The 6,917-nt window shown below is 40.5% G+C and overlaps 1 long non-coding RNA gene across 1 annotated transcript in view; it reads right to left on the minus strand.

Moving 5' to 3' along the window:
- Window positions 949–6,917, minus strand: part of LOC109846648 — an 11,470-nt gene continuing 5,501 nt past the window's right edge. The window contains exons 4-5 of the long non-coding RNA XR_002248570.1: window positions 1,361–1,436; window positions 949–1,285 (exon numbers count right to left, since the gene is read on the minus strand). This is a non-coding gene — a long non-coding RNA (uncharacterized LOC109846648). The remainder of the gene's footprint in view (window positions 1,286–1,360; window positions 1,437–6,917) is intronic.

A 6,917-nucleotide genomic window follows, 5' to 3' on the forward strand; every position in this document is an offset into this window, starting at 1 on the left:
TATATATATATATATATGTGTGAAAAGTGAATCTAAGGTGACACCTTAGATTCCCACCTAAGGACTCGGCCTAAAATCACACCATTCCCTAATTGTTTTTTCCGATTCGCTCCGTTGAACTTGATCTATATGTTCTTAAACCTAAACACACCAATTTTGGGGTGAGCCCGTTGTGTTTTATCCTTTCATCCACTCGCCGTAATTTTAACGGTTTTGAATGAATAGAACTTTTTGCACGGCTCAACGAAGGGTCAAAACACGATTGACTCACCCCAAAATTAGTGTGTTTGGGTTTAATCGTGTAGATCAAGTTCAACGAAACGGATCAGAAAAAACAATTAGGGAATGATGTGATTTTAGGCCGAGTCCTTAGGTGGGAATCTAAGGTGTCACCTTAGATTCACCTTTCCCCCAAAATCACCCCTTAAAAAGGTGATTTTAGGGGAAAGCTGCCAAAAAGCTAACATTTTTGGTAGCTTTCTCCTCTTTTACCACCCAAAAAAACATATCCAAACAGCCCCTTACTAGGTCCTCCAATTCTTAAGCTATTTTCAAATTAGTCCCTCATAATTAAAATTGTTGTAATTTTCAAATTAGTCCCTCATAATTAAAATTGTTGTTAGGTCTTTTGATTCGTATAAGCTATTAATTGTCCAAATCAAGAATAGACTTAGCAATTATAGTGATCTATTCGAAACAATCTACGAGAATTGTGGGGCACACGGAAAATGTCGATGTCCAAATTTAACAATTCTCATGTTTCTTTACATAATAAACAAATAAATTCCTCATTCACTAAGCTATTTGGGAACCAAATTGAAAATAAGCCACCAAAATAACCCAAAGAGCTTTCTCTGTATTGGTCCCTAAAATCACCCTTCAAGTCATTGAAATTATTGTTAGGTCCCCCAATTTTAAAGCTATTTTTGAAATTAGTCCCTCAAAGCATTAAAATTCTCAAGTTATATTGAAAATTAATCCTTCAGATCAAGAGCAGAATTAACAATTGGAGAGATCTATTTGAAACAAATTATGTCAATTGAGGGCTTAATAGAAACTTCAATATGGGACAACCATATGGTTTAAACGCCAGTGCAACGCATGGGCTCCCTAACTAGTTCCCTATGAAAGGCTTTTTCCAAGAGAATCTAAAAACCAGCATACAGATTTCACTCATCTTGATGACACTGAGATATCAATATACTGTAGTGGAGACAAAGTTGGAACTTGGAAGGCTTGAAGGCCTTATGATTCTTTTAGTCCCTTTACAGACACATTAGCAAACCTGCAGAAAGAGAGAGAATAGTATTGAATCATAGATGCAGTGAAGAAAGAAAGATAATATCAGAGTAAAATATACCTGATAAATACAATATTCAAGTAGATTAAGAATTCTTTACAATAACAGCTTCACGCTCCTTCCTGAGCCGCTCTCTCTGAAAAAGAGGCGAATACAAGTTAAAACCATTCTTCGGAGTGATCTGATCAACATAGAGAAAAGATTATATTCTCATACAACTAGCTTTCCCCTGAGTGCCAAATGACCGTAAAAAGAGTCATGAAGGGTCACAAAAATGCCGGTCAGGACTCCTTTCACAGTCGAAAGGGATGCAGCAGTGTTTAAGAAAAAATAATTATAAGCATGCTAACAAACATAGAACATGCAGTAACATTAAAGAGGATTATGTAGACCCTTGTAAAATATAGTTTTTCTTTTATTACCAACTAATTCTAGAGAGTGATAAAGGTCAATAAAAGGTGAGAAAACTCATGCACAAACAAAGAAAAAAATTCACACTTTTGTATATCAATCAATCAATTGTATAGTTTTCTCAAATGGTAATGTATAGTTTGCAAGCTGTTAATAGCTAGACAATTATAAACAAACCGTAGCTGCTAGGATTTCAATTTGGGCTATCCATCAAATAGTTTTTTGACCTTCAAATGTAGTAAACATAGCCAATTCAAAGTTGATATATATGCTATAACTACAGCCTAAACCCCATGGTCCAAATACTTCTAAAAGGTACACTCCGGTAAAAATAAAGACATTTAGAATGAAGATAAATGGGAAAAAGTATGATGCACTGCGCAACAAGTGTTAGGACCTCGCGGAAGACTAATCAGAGCTACAGCAATATGACTGTAAAAAACAAGACAGGACTTGGAGACCATTTTTAGAAATTTAAACCATCAAATTTGACATATATACATGCAGCCGGGCCACCAACCATTTTAGAAATTAACAAAAAAATATTATTGCAATGCATGTTTTAAATTTTATTGTTGATGTAGTCACAAGAAGAAAACATTTAATGAATAACTGAGCATAATCAGCAAAACAAAAAAAACTAAGTCTCCTTATGAGACATGAGGGCTCACCAAGCCTTAGACACACTAACCAGGCAAATAATAAGATCATTCACTTTCTAAACTCTCTCCAATGCAGTATGATAAACTTTCTTGAAGGCATCCATTAAAGAAGTAGCGCATACGTAGATGAGATATTGAAGGACCTGATGCATTAATCCCTTTACATCATATGATATAACAGTGCATATGTATTGCATCATCAGCATATAAATATGTTAAAAATTCTATAAAAAAGATGGATACAGGTAAAATATCTAGGACACTGGTGGATAACTAGTCATAAGATCTTTGGGTTACACAAAGCAAAAGAATGTTCCCCTTTATTCTGTTGCTATTAAATATACTGTTCCCATCTTGTCAATAGATATGTAAGCATCATTTTCACCATCGTAATAATTCCATGAGCACTTGTTTGTATTAGACATGTTCCTAACAAAGCTGCATCCAGGTGAATAAAGTGAGTGTCCAGGACTCCATGTTTCATCATCGACAAATATTTACTCCGTCACACTCAGAGTATTCATTCTCTGGATGCAAGCCACTAATCAAACTCTGGAAAGTATTAAGTTCGTCCTCGTCGTGGAAATGAGAGACGAGTGACCAAACTTTAATATCAGAGAGATATGAGTATAGTTCCTTATTTGCTCCTTTAAAGCTTAAATCCAACTTAATGTTCTACCATATCTCCTTAGCCATCGTGTAGTGCACTGACGACCTCCCGCTAATCGTCATTAGAAAATCTTGTGTGTGTGCTTGTGTGTGGGCGTGTGTTGCAGATAAGACTCAAATAACAAATAAAGCACTAATATGATCAACATGATTCATACTTTTGAATCTCCATTCTCCTATCACAAAAATGCAAAGTACTAAATGTATTTTATTCTCATTTTCAGACTAGATGGACCTTTAGACATGCTCATACGCTGAGTGTTGTGCGCAGCGGAAATTTCGGCAGCACCTCCGGTGCGCAAGGTGCACAACAAGAGATTAGATCACAATGAAATTCTCGTTTCTCAAAGGAAACAAGAACCAAAAGCCAGATATCTCATCAAAGTGAGATATCAGCTCTTCCTCTCGTCAGCTCTAGGACTGCGCGTCGAGGGAACCTACAAGCTATTACAAATCACGACAAGAACACAAATTTTACGTGGTTCGGCAAATAGCCTACGTCCACGGGGCAAGGAGGGGGGAGATCTACTATTAGAGGGAGAGAATACAACTAGGGTTTACAATCACTCAAACTAAACCCTTAAACAAACTCTCAAACCTCTCATACAAATATCTCTCTCAAAGGGATACACAAAACCCTAAAAGAAACTACACAAAATCTCCTCAACACAACTACTATTTTTCTCCTGCAGCCGCCAAGAAAACCTCCTCGCGCTGTTGGCTTCTGTTCCGCAGCCGCACAAAGAAAAAAAACCAGAACCTCCTTTTTCGCTCAACCCTAGGAACAATTTCTGTTCCTATTTATAGGAGCAAACATCGCATGTGTGTTGGAGAAAACGTGTGATTGTGACCAAAACGAAATTGGGCTCACACGGAGGTGGAAAAGCCCATGACTCACGCTTAAATGCTTTATGGGTGGACCCCACACCCACGTGATCACAATTCTCCACCTCGGTGAAGTTTTCTCAAAACTGAGCCGACACTGACCACATCAAATGCCTCACTTGTTGCATCCAGTACGCCATGGCAACGGACTAACACTCAACCCAAACCAAATAGTGTCTACTCACCAATCAAACTGAGCCTACACCGACTACACCAAATACCTCACTTGCTGAGACCCAAATGGGAGTGCGAACACTCACCCCAAATGTCGATGTCGCTTACCAAATCGACTGCATCATAAAGACTGCCTACGTATCCTCTTGCCCAAGGAATCAAGCCTTCACGTAGTTCACCCAAATGGCCGCGAACGACCTCAATCCAATAGAAGAGTTCGTAACCCTTCTCCAACATCACGATCAAGTCTACGGCTGATAGCACTTCCAATGGCCCCAAACTGAAATAATCCAAACATCTCCACCTGAGATGAACCAATGGTCATATCCAGACTACATCTATCAGCTGCACTCGAATCAATCAACCTATCATATGCATCCAAAACAACATGATTCCCAATCTGTGTCACATCAGCTGGAATCCCAAATGATGCAGTATGATCTGGAGTCTCCACCCAATGTGGAGTAGCATCACTCTCCACCTGCTGCGATGTCCTAATGATCTGATCACCACTCTCCACTTGCCAAGAGTTAAACGTGACATACCTGCTCAGAACAAAGTCAGAAGCCAATACCTGATAATCAAACACGCCTCTGAATCCCAAATGTGCTATCAGATCAAATCTCACATCCACGATGTGACCAAGTGATGGGTAGCCAAACATCCGACGCAACCCAAAATCTGAAGCAGCTCCACCAGATCCAAAATCTCTACATACAGCAGTCGACAACCTATACATAAGACGACCCAAACATGTCATAGCCTGCACACCAATGCCAATGCTCGACATCAAATGCTGATCCTCTTCCAGAAAGGAACAGCTCCCCAAATCTGTCATCTCATCACGTCGCCTTAAAGTTTCCACACCAATGAAGTGTCTCCAATTGCCGTGAGCTCGGCACAAACGCAAGAAAGAACCCCTATCATAATCAGAACGTCGGGTTACCTTTCTACCAACACACTTCCTTCATCTGTTGCGGGCTTCTAGGACTTCACACCAACGGGACTTGGTTGCAACCCACCAATGCCTAGAGCAATCCCCAACTGCGGAAACCACATACCTATTACCTCCCAATAATGCTCCCTTGGAAGGCCCCAGAATGCCTGAATGAACACCCCTCAGAAAATCCCTCGAATGATGGATAGAAGTGCCAAAATCCACATCGGTCTTCTCGCTCATACCAATGGGTTCACAGGACTTCAAACTGCAGGTCAAAGCACTCCTTAACAACCTATGCACGACATTACCAATCAAATAACCCAGCATCAAACAACACCACAGTCTAGCCGAATCTGATGAAGTCGTCATCTCCCTATCAATCACCGTGCTTCCGAGCAAATAATACAAATTATTCCTTTTGATGCCCTTCATCACAATCATGGACCCCGATGTGACCTTCAAACGTGCATCCACCAAGGTCACTTTATAGCCAGATGCCACCAAAGTTCCTAGTGAAATGATGTTCTTCGACAACTGCGGAACGAACCTCACTTTATCGAACTCCTGAATCACTCCGTCATACATCCGAATACGAACGGTACCAATACCACCAATAGAGCATGCATGTCCATTACCCATGAGCACAACATCCTCTCTTTCTAACTTCTGAAAGCTGGAGAACCAATCCCTCCTAGGACAAACGTGGTATGAAGCACCCGAATCCAACATCCACTCTGTAGAGTTGGCAACACAAACTGACGGTAGTGCAGACAACGAATAGCCCGAAGAATCCGAATCTGAATTGTTGCTACTAATCTTGACAACATTCACCTCTGAAGTTTGTACAGCTTTCCCCTTATTCTTCTCAGCTCGATCTAACTTTGGGCATTCGGCTTTCCAATGTTCATTCTCTTTACAAAAGGCACACTGATTCCTATGAATCCCACGATGTGCACCTCTAGACTGCGACCTTCTGCTTCGGTTTGAACCACGACCATGAACTACTAATGCATCTCCCGATGCCTTCTCGGAGGACTCATCAACACTCTTCCTCAACTCATAATTCACCAACGCTGAGGTCACCTCCTTGCAACTAACAGTAGTTCTTCCATTAATCATAGTTAGGACAAAAGTACCATAATCATCCTCGGGCAACGAACACAAAAGTAGCATCGCCTTGTCTTCATCCTCAACCATGATATCCACATTGGTCATGTCTGAAAGTAGCTTTGTGAAGTTGTTAACATGCTCCCTAATGGAAACTCCCCTCTTCATCTTGAACTGGTAAAACCTCTTCTTCAAGTGAAGCCGATTCTCAATGCTCTTAGTAAGATACTTTTCATTGAGCGTTTCCCACATCTTCTTCGCCGACGTCTCGTTCATCACGTCATAAATAAGATCCGACGTCAAGCATGACCGAATAACTCCACACGCCCTACTATTCATCTTCTTCCAAACCTTAGCTTCCATCTCGGCAGGTTTCTCTTGTAACTCAAGAGTCTCCTCCAAATTCTGAGCGTCCAAGGCGTCCATCACCTGACACCTCCACAATCCGAAATTAATCTTGCCGTCGAATCCACACGTCCTACTATTCATCTTCTTCCAAACCTTAGCTTCCATATCGGCAGGTTTCTCTTGTAACTCAAGAGTCTCCTCTAAATTCTGAGCGTCCAAGGCGTCCATCACCTGACACCTCCATATTGGCCTTCTTGTTTTGATGATGATTTACAAACAATTTACTACTAATGTTGTTTGTCTAGTGCTTGTATTATCTATTCATTGTAGACAAACAACGTAGTTGGAGGATGGATGGAATAGAGCTTCAACGATCATATCCAAAGGAGGTTGGCGGAATGTCGGATTGAAGCCTATACAA

This window comes from Asparagus officinalis, chromosome 1 (assembly GCF_001876935.1).
Source record: "Asparagus officinalis chromosome 1, Aspof.V1, whole genome shotgun sequence".
Classification (NCBI taxonomy): Eukaryota; Viridiplantae; Streptophyta; class Magnoliopsida; order Asparagales; family Asparagaceae; genus Asparagus; species Asparagus officinalis.